This window comes from Ambystoma mexicanum, chromosome 5q (assembly GCF_040938575.1).
Source record: "Ambystoma mexicanum isolate Mex_15411 chromosome 5q, UKY_AmexF1_1, whole genome shotgun sequence".
Lineage (NCBI taxonomy): Eukaryota > Metazoa > Chordata > Amphibia > Caudata > Ambystomatidae > Ambystoma > Ambystoma mexicanum.
Genome location: NC_090933.1, coordinates 382,618,785 through 382,633,637, shown reverse-complemented (window position 1 = coordinate 382,633,637; position 14,853 = coordinate 382,618,785).

The window sequence follows — 14,853 nt, the reverse complement described above, 5'->3', positions numbered from 1 at the left end:
AAATCAACTTGTAAATCTGACCAAGGCAGTGTCACTCCCTTTTTTTCTAGGGGAGCTCTGTGTGTGAGTGAACTGGGTTGAAATTGAGCACACACAAGACACCTGTTCAGGTAAGTGTTGAGGTCCTGTCCATGTGTTGCCAGTAGGCAAACTCACGCAAGATTTCTAATGTTGTGTGAAACCCTTTCTGACCGGCAGTGGCCGTGTCATGACCATGGTTCAACACCAGGCTTCGGAATGAGGTAGGTACCACCCACTGGTCAGAGCCAGATAACTTCATCAACACATGGAGATCCTCTTTACCAGTACAATCTGACTCTGTTAGTGGAAAGCTCATGAGGCCTTCAATGTGTTGATAACATTTCCCAATGATCGGGTCGTCCTTCTGTGTAGTGATCAAATCTGCATCGGGGTATCTTTACTCGACTGGGCCATCGAGAATTCACTATTCGCACTAGTTTGTGACCCGGTGACAGCAGCAATTTGGATTTCCCACAGAGGGGATTTTGTTTCTATGAAATTTCTCTACAGGACTCTGGTTATAGCCAGTTTGTCGGCCAGGTGAAGAGAGGGTCCTTGGAATGCCCCTCCTCACTCCCACATACATGACAGCCTGAAGAGTTAAGAGCGCACAAAGCAGCTCACTATTCAGATATCCCGCAGGAGGGCCAATGACTTCCACATATGCGGACAGCTACCCTCTTAGACAACCATTCAAACCTTATACAGTGAATGTGTTTTTGGGCACAGGTGCCTCAACACTGGTTATGGAGCCAGATGCCTCGATGGATGACATTGATTAATGCTGAGAAACCAGTGTGCTGATGTCATTAGTGACACCATGACATAGCAAAGTTAGTCATGAAGTAAATTCACAGCCGTGCACGAAGTTACACAAACATACACATGCACACACAAAGAACAGACATACATAGCTAGAGGAGAGATACACATACATACTGTTAAAAGCTTTTATTATTTTTCTCATTATCCAAGTACAGAAACACTAAATGCAAGGCAAACGAAGAGATGCAGAGCAAGCTTGCAGCCGCTTATCGCAACTAACCCTATGGAACTACAGGATCATGTAAGGAGCCTGGAAGGACCAAATATGACTAACCTATGGGAAACATAGCACGGTATAGATATGTAGAAGTCGTAGTATAATTATGATGAGGATTACATGAGGCCACAGGATGAGAGACGAGAGAAAGCAGGACCAGGCTGCACAGAACAGCAGGTCAGGGCTTGCAGCCAAGGTTAGAGACAAGCAGCACATTCCAGACCTAAAATGAAAAGGAGCCATCTGGAGAAAAACAGGATTAATTCTCATAAATTGCAGACCCGAGAGCTCCATTTCATGGTCATGAACCACGTGATGCATCCGAGCTAGACAATGGTCATTCACCTGCGGTGGGGAAACAAAAGGTTCTCAGCAACACAGACATGAAGTGAAACATGGAATTGTTAACAATGCTGAAACGCTTTGTGCGCTCTTACAGGCAAAAGTGGTAGTACTAACAGTTACATTGGGAACACATAGTCATGAACATCACCTTGAAAGGTGCACAGAGCGCTGAGAACAGAGCTGAGTCCCGGGCATGGCGAGATCAGCTCCAGCCAATCAGGGAACAGAATTCCAGGGGTGGATGCAGAGGGCAAGGGCCAATGGTAATCCTGTGACCCTGCAACAATGTAATAGATCGTTTTTTAGGAAAGGGGCAGGCCAGCCACCTGACATGTGAGGACCAATAACACAATGGGCCTCATTACACAGTAGGCGGTAAGGGATTACCGGCACCGGTAAGGGCACTGGTGCCGGTAATCCCTTACCACCCTATTCTGAGGTCCCCTAGCGGGTCTCTTCCTTACCAGGCGTTATGGAAGGGACCTGTTAAGGGACTTCAGAGCTAATAACGGTACCACAAATTGCGGTACCGTTATTAGCTCCAGACCCATTCCCATTGAGCCCTATAGGGCTGGAATGGGGACTTACTGGGTCCTCCAAGGTTGGAATGACCCGGTAAGTCACTATTTCGGGAACCCGGAACCGGAATACGGTAAGGGGGTAGCCATGGAGCTAATAGCGCCATGGCTACCACCTACCGCGTAGTGAGGCCCAATATCTATAGGTGCAGTCCATAAGTGATACCACCCCAATCACCCAACCAGGTAGACTATTAGGTTTTTTGGGGAATGGCCCATGTTGTGACATCGAAATTAAATAAAATGCCCCAAAATGGGCTCAAGAGCGATGATTCTGGGAATGTTCAAATGCCCTATATGATCCCTGTCTGTTTGTATAATAAATGACAGTTCTAACTTACCCTTGGCTGAGTCCTCTGTTTGTATATTGGGGGAGGGTTGTTTGGCCCTGGGGGCAGAGACAGTGAGCCTGTGATAACCCCCAGTCCTCTGGCATACCTAAGCCAACACGTTGGTATCAGATGTATTGTTGGCTACACCCTTTCAGAATAAGCCGCCTCTTCTGCCGCAGCACCTGGAGGGTTGGGGGACACCTCATGGAAAATGAGCCCTACGGGAGGTGCACCCCCATGCAAAGGCTGTCAGGTGCCAGCTTGGAAATATCCTGCCCACAGTCCGTGAGGAGCCCAGCAGACCAGAAGGGTGATGTGGCAGCTTTGGGGGAACCGGTAGCCGAACATTGTCAGTAGATCACAGAGAGCAAGTATTGACTCAGCCACATGGCAACTGATGGGGGTGGTAAAGCAATGTTGGGTGTGGGGTGGTAATGGGGATTGCTGAGTATCTTTTGAAGTAGTGTTGAGTATTGTTTAGTAGTGTCCATCATTGTAAAGCATAGTAGCAAAAGGAGCGGAGGTAGATGTCATTTCTGTGCTTAGGGAACATTCGGTCTTGAGCTGAAAGGTTATGGTGAATAAGCTAGACCATTGACTTAAGGGTACGGATGACAGAAGTTATGTGAATATTGGATTCCCTGTGGATTGGGTGTTTTAGCTTGGGTCATGGATGATAATCTCCCTGTGTAAAGGCTTAACAAAGGGAGCTAGGATAGATTGCGGAAGGTGTTCTTCTGGTTAAGTCTTGTGGGGGTGTTTTATCTACAAGGTGACGCTTTAGCTACAGATTGGACACTATAAATATTGGTATCCCCTGGTTGGAGGCAGGAAGACAGCTGTGGGTTCATGTTGAGGTTGTGAAAATGTTTGTGTGATGAGAAATTAGTATTGTGAGTTGTGTAAGTGGTCTCTATCACTCCCTTATTTAGTGAAGTGGTGACGTCACCCATAGGACCTGCACATATGACTTGGACAGCTGAGGAGATACAGAATCTGGTGGTCACAATTTGCAATCAACAAAGTCAGCTGTTCTGTGGTGGTGCACAGAAGGCACATTCACAAGATTGGTGGCTGTACCTGATGAGGCAGAGAGTTGTAGAAGGACGGTGTGCAGAGATCGCCTGACAGGATGATTGGGACCCAGGGAGGCTCGGGAAGAATTGACGAGAACAGTTTTTTGTGAAATAAAGAAAACTGAATTGAAAATATTTTTTTGTGCTTGTATAATAACGGAAGTATCAAAAGCCTCGACTTGAGGTGAAGTAAGTATAAAGCAATGTATATGGGGAAGTGCGGGAGGATATACCCCTACAGCACCTTGGTAAGGCCCTTCCATGATATAAGGGCACGATTTGTAAATATAGCGCGGAATAGACAAAAAGCACAGATGGTAAATTGACTAAGCCATGGCCACAATGCAGAAGTTTCTCCAAAAATGTGCAGAAACCATTACAGGCACACATACGAGACACCTATGGGGGAAGAACTTAACCAATTGCATGGTGATATTCGAACTCTGGAAGATGTTCCAGGAGGACGAGGGGGAAGTAGCGAGGCATCAATGGATGCTGAGCCAGCAGGAGACACCTGGCACAGTGCCCTCGGCCCCCGCTCCCGGCCTCCTCCTGAGCACGAGAAAGAAGGGGCTGCAGCAGGAGCACATGGGTTGTACCCTTTACGGGAGGGGAGCTAAAGGCAGCAGAGGGGTACACAAAGCTAGTATTTCAACCTCCACCATACACCAAGGAGGAGGGGCAGAAAGGGGTCAGGCAGACAGTTGGCGGGAAGGAGCACACAGAGAGACCTAGACGAGCACCAAGGAGGGGCTAGAGGGCATAGCATCGAACAAGTGGGTAGGAGAGCAGATACTTCTGAAGTTGGATGGGAAGACAACGGGAGAACCAGCTGGGGCGAGTAAAGAAATAGTGGGTCATAAGCGGAACAGCGAAGCACGAGAGTGGGCAGAGATGATGGAGGAAGTAGAAAGGCAAGAGAGGGAAGAAAAGGAAGAGTGCGAGAGAGTGTGAAGAGACAAGCAAATGGAAGAAGAGAAGGAGCGGGAACAGTGGGAGATGAGGAGAAGGAGGGAGCTCAAAGAGTTAGAGAGGCAAAGGGAGGAAGACAAGAAGGAAAAGCAAGTTTTAGTAAGAAGGGAAAGGAGAAAGTGGGAAATAGAGTGACTCGCAAGAGAGTGCAAATGCAAGGAAGAGGAGGGGCAGGAGCACCAAGTAAGAGAAATAAGAATAACGAGGGGAATGGGCACGATAGATGACGAGATGGGATAGATGAAACGAGCAAGACCGCAGTGCCACATATGACAGGGCTGCTACACCATCGGACAGGACAGATATGGGGTCCTCCACGAGGGGGGACATCGGGAACTTAATTGACTTTGAGGGGAAGCTAAGTGAAGACATGACCTCAAGGAGGCTAAACTTCGTGGACGATATTGACAGTAACATGGGAGACACCGAATCAGACGACGACCTATAGGGAAGTGAGAACGAGGGAAAGGGGCGACCCAGGCATCAATCGATGGGGAGAAGTGCAGATAGAAGCATGACATGGGAAATAGAAACAGAAAAAGGGAGATCTAGGGGTGACAAGGACGAGAGATCACGGCAGTCATGGGATGCATCACGCAGTATGGATGACCTAATCCCATATGTGCAGAGGCTTAGAGACCTTCCCAGACGAAGGAAGGGAGAACTGGGAAGGGCATTTACTGACACTAAAGACACTGAGAGATTGGGTAGGCAGATCAGGCTGACCCGAGGAGTGAATGGGGAGATTGGGCTTACATGATTGCCCTTACTGGAAAAGAGAGGGCGGGACCTCAATACATACCATGGAAGCATATAGATAAGAAAAACTTGAGGCTTAGGCTACTGTCGGGAAATGGATATGCGAAATGGAAAAGATGACAGAGGGACAGAAATTGGCAGTGGGAGACGTAAAGGGGCTATTGGTGGCGATCCTCAGCGAAGCCGTTGATGACATATGGAAACGGGCAGGGTACCCAGGAGAACCACCCAGGACACAGTGCATGATGGCACACCATTGCTAACTGCCGAGTGGCCATATGGCAAGCTTTACGGACACAGTATCCAGACATTAATGTGAATATGGCACACAGAATGGAGGAAGTCGAAAACCCCTTATACTACATTCAGACTATTCAAGAGCTCTGGTGCCTTTAAACTTAAGAACCGTGGGATAAAAGAGTGGCATTATTCTATCTTATACTATGGCAGGTGTTAACAGAACAGGTGCAAAGGCAACTGAAGATGTTTGTGGCGAAGGAAGCAAAACCATGGTCAGAAATACAACTTATGATAGTACATTACTGTAGTTAATGCAAAAGAACGCAAGGAAAATGTGTGAGGAAAGAAAGCAGGAGGAGGCAAAGTTAGTGCAGAAGAAGCTATCTAAAAAAACCCTGGAAGGGGCAGTATTAACAATCACGGGAGGACAAGGGGCACCACAGACGTAGTACACACCACCGCCCATGGGGGGGTTGGTTAATGGGGTGGGGGATGCACAGCATGGGTTCCCAGGAAGAGGAGCACCACCAAGGGGACACTGGTATGGGCATCAGATGCAGCAGAACCAAGGGGGTTTTCCGGGGGGGGGTTTGGAGGATATGGGCTGCAAATGCAGCAGGGCCCAGAAGGGTTTTCTGGGGGGTATCATAGGCAAATGAGAGAACCACTCCAGTGCTGGGTGTGTGGACAGATAGGGCATATCTCGAGAGTATGCAGAAGCACAGGAGGGACACAAAAAAAATGGGGGAATGCAAAACCAGCCATCATATCAAGGAGAACAGAACAAGCTCCATGACCAGGACCAGACACAACACCAAGGACAGACACCGAACGCATACCCGCAGATACACTAGCCCATGACTCAGGTGCCACAAATGCAAGTGCCTATGCAGAATATTCGCAAGCACCTATTCAAAGACAACAAATCAGATAACGAGATGATGTTCGAAATGAGCATCACATATTGGGTGAGGATACATCACAGAGAGGTACCACAGAGAATGGCGATGGCGCTGAAAGCACCACCAACCTTTCTCAAGGAGAATTTGGCAGAGGTACCCTGCATTTTATAGATAACAAGTCCATATGATGTGGGGCTTCTGAAGGGGATAGGAGCAGTGAAAATAAAGCTGAAGCCAGGAGTAATTTTGCCACGAGTTAAGGAGTACCCCCTTTCGAGAGAATCAGACAAACGCATTTATGAGACCACTGCATCAGTAGTGAAGCAGGGCATTGTAGTGCCATCAGAATCACCATGCAACATGGCTGTGTACACTATCAAAAAGGCGGCAGGGGGGTTATGGCGTTTTATACGGGACTTGCGTGCTCTTAACCACATTGTAGAAGCAGAATTTCCTTTAGTTCCGAATCCAGCGACAATTTTGTGTTGCATCCCGACAGAAGCTGCCTACTTCACAGTCATAGATATGAAGAATGCATTCTTCCGTATACCACTACACCCAGATTCTCAGGACTTAACTCTATTTCTATATAGAAAAAAAAGTTGAAACATACAAGACTTCCTCAAGTGTACTGTGAATCACCTTCCATATTCAATAGGGTACTCCATATGGACCTGGTAAATGTACAGATGGAGAGCATGTTTATAGAGTACGTAGATGAAATATTAATTTGCAGCAAGACAGAGGAACAGTGTAGAAATGACTCAGTACACATGTTGACAGTACTCACAGAAAAGGGGTACAAGGTAGACAAAGGCAAGTTACAAAATTGCCAGAAAAAAGTTTTGTACATTGGACAGATGGTATCCCAAAATGGCAGAAGAGTAACACCAGAAAGGGCAGAAGCAATAAGCAGGACAGCAATACCCACAACTGTAAGACAAATGCAGCAGTTCCTAGGACTATGTAATTACTGCAGGGCATGGGTATTCGACTACAGCACTTACACTAGGCCCCTATTGAGTGCACTTTAAGAAGCACAAAGAGGGGAAAAGACATGACAGTGGGACAACAGAAATGACTGAGGCATTTTACGAGCTGAAGGGTGCAATATGCACAGCCGCAGTGTTAGGGATCCCAGATTGTCAAAAGGAATCCTTCATATTCTCACACTCTGATGGAGTGGTTATGACCGCAGTACTGACACAGAAGACAAGCATGGGAAAAAAATATCTAGCCTATTACAGTTGGAAATTAGACCCAGTCATGAGAGGACACTATCTATGCGACCAGGCATTGACTGCAGCTGCTTTCGCAGTGGACAAGGTAGCGAGTATTACCATGGCATGCAGCATCACTCTCTTCATGGAGCATGCTCTCTTTGCAATACTGAAAAAACCAAAGAGCACACTGACAACATAGAGAGCTTCAGGGTACAGGGTGTTACTATCAAACCCGACTCTCAAGGTAGTGAGATGCAGACTTGTGAGCCCAGCGACCTTGATTGCTGACATCTTACAGAGGGACGACTATGCACATGACTGCACAGCAAACATAGAAGAATTCAGTGACACTCACAATGTACAGGAGGACACACTTGAGTGGGAGACATACTTTACTTTGACAGGTCGTCAACCATTGCAGTTGCGAGGTTAAGAGAGGATGGGACAAGTGATGTAGTGACAAGCACAGGCCTGCCATCACATTACTCAGCACAAGCAGCAGAATTAGTGGTCTTGATATAGGCATTGGAGCATAGCGAGTAGAAGGAAGTGATGATTTATTCAGATTCAGCCTACGTGACATCCACAGTGTATTCTGGGCTGTTACGTGGGATGAGGAGGGGCTTCAGGCATGCTGATTGGTCACGGGTGCAGTAAGCATTCCTATTCGACAGATTGATAGAGGCCATAGATATCCCAGAGCGAATAGCAATAGTGAAGTGCCAAGCACACACGAAAGGGGAGGATCCCATCTCCAGGGGTAACAAAGCAGATGTAGAAGCAAAACCTGATGCCTATTTTGCAGACATTTTAGAAATGGAGGCTTCGTCCCACGTGAACGATTATGCAAAACAATGATTCTAAAAGAAGGGAACAACACATTACCAGTGACACAGATTATGGACTGCAGTGAGCTGCACCCAGCCATTCTCATTATTGCACACTGCACTGACACAATTACACTCTCTGACCCATACAGGGAAGGAGGTGCTTGCTTCTCATATTGGAGAAACAGGGTGTTAGGCAAGATTGTATGTAGTAACCCTGTGGGAGACTACACCAGCCTTGTCCTCTTGGCAATACCTAACCCAACCTTTAGTATAAGCATGTACTACACAAGTTGGTAGAGTGACTGAGCACCCAGGCTTATCTCAAGAGGGGTCAATGTGAGATGTTATGTTATGTTATGTCATTTTGCATTTATATAGCGCCTTATATACCATTGGTATGGTCTGAAGGCGCTGGTAGGTTGAACGCCCTTGGGAACCGAAGTTCATATCAGTAGAGGGAGTAGAGAGGATCAAAAGGTGCGTGTGAGCACCGGTTATGTGTGCAGCTCGTGCGGTATCCGTGTAATAGCTGCTTTCTAGCGGTAGGTGTGATGGTTGAGAGGTCAGGAGTATGTGTTCGTTCTGGCAGGATTTATCCAGATCGGATGTGGCTGAGTTAGGCCTGAGGAGAACGCCTGGCTGGGGGGGGTGTAACCAGCAGTGTTTACTTAGAATGATGTGGAGTGAGTGGCGGATGTTGATATGAGAACAGTTATACCGAATGGTGTCATAGTATCCCTGTGTTCTAGTTGAGTGGTGATGTAAAGGAGAGAGTAAGCATGATGGTGTGTTATGATGGGTTATATGCTCTTTCAGATGTTATCTGCATTATCTGCATTTCAGATAGGGTGTAGGGTTGCAACACAGAGTTTTACAGTGACAGGTATCCAAATAACACTTATGCTCAAGGTTTCATGATTAAATAATGATTTATTAATTTAAACAGTCAATTTGAATAAGCCTTCTTTAGTAGGGAGTCAATATGTCCACAGGACACTGTGGACATTGATATATCAATGGTACATTTAGAGCAATACTGAGTTTGGTGTCAAAAAGGAAAATGGTAGGGAAGGAAACAATAGTTAACACGTTTCTCAAACAGTTAAGCACGTTTGAACACCCCAATGCAACATAGATGAACCATTTCCTAGCTATACAAGTAAAGAATGTATGACTTTTTGGAGGGACAGATCAAAACACAAAGTCAGAGGTTAGAAGAGTATTTCAGGGAGCCAGGAGAGCCAATGTCACGTGAGCAAAATCTAGGGGAGCTGAAGCACTTCTTGAAGGTAAGTAAAAAGTCTTGCACAATGTTATAGATAGCTTTGTAGAAAATGAAATCACTGTTGGGCCCAAGCTGGGAGGCTTGTGATGGACAAAGCTGCAAGCAACTCTGCAAAAGGCAGCAAATGCAAGTCTCAACTGAGAGCTAGCAAGCTACACAAGCTTACAGTACCTTAGGTCTGAAGAAATTGGTTCCATCTGGCTTCTGTTCCTGTTGTAGTATGGCAGATAATGTGGTTCCTGGGCCTCAGTCATGGGGACAAGGGGTAGGACGTCTGGGGACTCCTGCACTACGATTTGAAGGACAGCGGCAGCAATGGGCAAAGTTCAGATCAGCGGCACTTCGCGGTTTCAGCTTCTCGCAAATAGCACCACTGCGGTTCTTGGACACCTTGTGGACTTTCCTTGCTTCTGCGGTCCAGCACTCTGTTGAGTTGGCTCAGGCTTGGTCAACCCTGCTTCGAGGGAGTCCGGAGGATCTTCCTGGAGCTCGGGTCAGGCTTAAAAATGATGCACTCAATTCTGTTGTACCTGTCCCCTGGCACTCGGTTCCTGCAGCAGCAATGGAATTACAGCCAGCATTGATAGGGTTTCCAGTTGAGTTTGTCTTGGGGTTGATTTGTCCCATCAACCCAAGGGAAGAAGCCGTCCTTTGCTGGGCTTCTCTATTTGAGGTGAATTCAGAGCTTCGGCACTGCAGCAGGGCTTCACCGGGCAAACCAATGGTCCAGGATTAGCAGCAAGCTGCTCTTCCAAGTTCTTCTTTGGATTCCATCGTCTAGTGGTCGACTCTGCCTTCCTTGTAAAAGACCTTGCCTTTTATGCAAGTCTCTCCCATTGATTTGCAGCCTAGCTGTCACTCACACAATCAACTTTGGGTGCATTCCTGTAACCAAGGAGACTAAGCACAGGAGTTTCGGGCACCTCCCTCGCTTCCTGCCCTGCCAGACACGCTGGAGCCAGAGGCAGGATTCACCAGTGAACCATGTCAAAGACAAAACTAGAATAGGTGCGCAGAATAAATCTCATGAAGGGCCTTTACAACAAGAAATGGCAAAAAAAGAAGACCCGGGCCATTTTGGCAAAATGGGCACCCATGGGTGCAATAGTACAGCTGCAATTGCAGTCCACTGTAAAAACACACAATGGTAGGAAAAAGTAAACCACTGCCACCAGCGATTAGTTGTAGAAAGGGTAACATAAAAATGTTACATGAGAAGATAGACAAAGGGGATACTAAGTAACCCCTCCAGCACCCTATTGTAAAATAGTGTTTGCTGGGTCTAAAAAGATACAAAATGTAAGTAAAGTCAATTTCACTTTACTACTCTGAAGGTGCTGTGTGTCACAATGTAAAAAGATGATGACTATGGAGTTTGTCAGACTCCAACACCAAAAGAAACACAGTGTCCAAATCACAGAAAAATACATGAGAGAGTGGGTAAAAAGGTCTCACTCTCTCCAGGATAAAAATGTAAAGTCCTAAAGTCCAGCAAAAGAGCGGGGGGTCTTTAAGGTAGAAGGGAATTAGCACATTTATGAGAATACTCCCTAACACATGGTTCTGTCCTAACTTGGCGGAACACGTGGCTGAATTCATGACTAATTGTCTGGTGTATAAACAACATACTGGAGGTCATAGATTGAGGTAGTGAGAGGAGCCATTCCTCACCAAGTGGGTCCATTCCAACACCTGCACGTCGACTATGTCGACATGAACCAAGTTTGCCAAGGGTACTGCTATATGATAGTGGTTGATGTGTCAATTTTCCTGTTGGATGGAGGCGGTCCTTGTTCCCATCCTGACGCCCTTAGAGCAGTGACATTCCTGGTCCAGGAGATAGTCCCACGATGGGGCGTGTGTGAGGTCCTGCGGTCGGACAACGGCCATCACTCCGCCAATGAGACGTTCCGGCACATTGCAAACTTGTTAGGAATCCAACACAAATTCTCCTGTGCCTGTGACTCGCAAGCAAATGCCATGTGTGAGTGCTTGAACGGCTTTCTCAAGGAGGCTATAAACAAATCTTAAAGGACACTGAACAAAAACTGGCTCCATTGACTTCCATTAGCCTTGTTCACACTGCATAATAAGCCTGGGTCTGACCACCATTTAACCCACATTAGGTGGTGACAGGCCAGCGCATGCAACTTCCCCTGGCTACTCCCACTAAGGCAATCAAAGATGCTGAAAGTGTGTCTGATGTATTGGGTCAAGAAATGTACAAGTACACAACTTCCTTGATTGCTGGTGCCTCTTTTATTTCTCGACAGCTGCAAAGACAACAGGAGAGACCTGAAGGTGGAAAAGAGAGCAACAGCACCAAAACCAATGAGGACTTACTTAAGCAGCCACCTTTGTATCCAGGCGATCAAGTACTTTTGCATAATTTCTCCCAAAAATGAGATGCCCTGTGGTTTACAGGACGGCACGTGGTTGAACTGATAACTGAGTGAGCTGTCAAATTGGTCAGGAAGAACACTTGGAAACACCTCCGTGACTTTATACCCTACAAAGCAGTGGCCTCTCGTAGCACCAACATCAACATGTCCAACGATCTTCAACAAGAAGAGCAAACCAATAGCCTGGAATCAGCCCAGCCTAGCAGAGGAATCCCAATGGTTACTCACTCACGAGCAGGAGAGATAGGGCAAGGACTTCTTATACATCCAGAGAGAGGGTACACTGTCTGTTTGTTATTTTTCTTCCTGCACACATCCATCGTGAAAGTGTTTTTTTTTGCATCTGTTCCATAATTCAATGTGATCCTCATCCTGAAACTTTCCATGGCCAACTTGTTCAATTTGTTAGGAGATCCAACACCACACAGAGACGTCATCCACACCTTGAAAGCGGAGGTCCCTCAGCCCTTGTAGTACTGCTGGACCCTAGAATTAAGGAGAACAGCTATTCCTTCTTGCTATGGCTGATTACCTCACCTGCAGGTCTTGAACTAATAGCATATCAACCCCATAATGCTTGTTTTGCACGTTTCAGGCGGCAAACTGATATTTTAAAGCTGCACCAGGATCCCAGCAGCATAAGTAATGGAAACAGTTATTTAAAAAGTGCTTATTTTGTTTTGTCTCTTATTTCAAAGTGGTGTTTTTGCTTTAATTTTTTGGCAAATATCCCTAGTCTCTAGTGCTACCACTGTATCCTCTACTAACATTACTCCAACTTCAGCAGGTGAACAACCATGTCAGGTTGACAGGGGAGCACTGTAAGCCCAGTAAGGAGAAGTAAGTGCAGTGCTAATACAGACATAGGAGGGGTGAACCTATATCTCACTGATACTGCCCGAGTATCCAACAACATGTGGTACAAGCACATGACAAATGTAGGTAAAGAAACAACTGGGGAAAGCTGCTATGTCTGCCATGATTGCCTTCAGAACATTTATAGCAACTGAAATACCAGCAGCAAGAGCACAATGCCATATGTAACTATCCATGGTTATAACCCGAGGAAGGTTCCAATGGAAAACAGCAACATGAGATCGATGTCCAAGTCAACATTTCCCTATGAAGACAGTTATATAAGGATTCTTGACATGATGAACAATTACTGGCAACAAGACTAGGCCATACAATCCATAACTGAGGGCCCACATAAAGGAGAAACAAAACCAATAACATGTCTGAAGAGGGGGGTCAAGGAAATAGGAGAACCAGGATGTTGGTAAAGACCGCAAAAGTTTGTGTATGGCCAGGTATATACAGCAGAAGGATGGAAGGAGGGAGTAGTAGGTAGCAAGGCACACACCCTACTACAATCACCGGTAAACACAGTATGAGGAGAAAATGACAATGGCCTGAAGGAATGGGATGCGAGCACCAAGTTACTGACCTGGGTGGACAATGACGCTGGACCAATGCCCATAATACCACTGAAGAAATTAGCATTATGTTTCCAAAATGACAGTGCAGTGAAGGTTGGAGAAAAACACAGAGTGCAGGTACACAGAAAAGCATCCAACAATTAAGGTTGACACAGCAGTATTAATGGGTCACTATTGGGCGTGTGCGGATCCAAGGCTTATGAGAAGCTTACACCCAAGTGTAGAGGAGTTTGCTCGTTGGTACACATCCATATGCCAGCACTGGTGGTGCCATGAAAGGACATCAAGATGGACACCTTCCCTAAAATTAATGATAACAAAAGAAATAAGAGATCAGTGGAAGTAAAAGAAAAGGGAAGAAAGAAGAGATTAGTAAAAGTGAGTTGAGTGAAAAGAGGCAACTATTTCTCATCAGCATCAGAAGTATCACTGGACGATGTGCCACCTGAACATTGGCTGTTCAGTAGGACAGAAATGGTTTTCACGTCAGTAGTTCCAGCTGTGCAAATGTACACAAGCGTGAAATGGTTGCAGATAACAAGATGGGAGTGATGCAGACAATCAACTCAACAGTAAATCGCTTCAACACGATAAAAGAAGATCTCCGAGCAGTAAGGTTGATGGTTTTCAGAACAGATATGTTCTAGACCTTCTCACAGCAATGAAAGGAGGAGTTTGCGCCAAGATCGGGAGTTCCTGTTGCACGTTTGTGCCTGCAAATGACAGAGAGAATGGTACACGGATAGAAGCAGTGACAAGATTATTGAATATGCATGCCAAAATGGAGGAGGAAGCCAAAGGAACAGGAAAAGACCAGAGCTGGTTGTCATACATATGGTCATGGATGCGAACATGGTTAGTGGATAGACTGAAGGTATTACTAGGGGCACTAATATTAGTCGCAAAACTACAGAGAAAACAATAGGTATGAAAGTGCTAGTGAATTTAAACAGTGGCAAAGAAAAGGACAAGCTAGTGGAATAACAAAATAACCCGAGGGCAAAGATAAAGGAGTACCCACTGGTCCCGACTGAGATGATAACTTTCGACAATCCCTTTGACACTAACAGATACTGGGCGAAATAGGTATGGTGCAACACAGAAGGGGACTGCAGTTATATGACCTAGAGTTTCGATGAACATGCAAATGACTATGGATAGCTTGGAGGAGTAACAAAAATATGGCTACCAAAAGCAACAGTGACAATGTATGGTGGTTTGGTTGACATTTTGACCAGAGGGGGGACTGAAGAAAGGGTCTCTGGAATGCTCCTCCTCACCCCCAGGTACATGACATCCCGATGAGTTAAGAACACTGTGACATACCTGAAGGTGTCTCCCTAGCTAGTCCCCGGGTATCTGTCATGAAGTTTGCCAGGACACGGCCATTGCTATTGGATCCCGTTC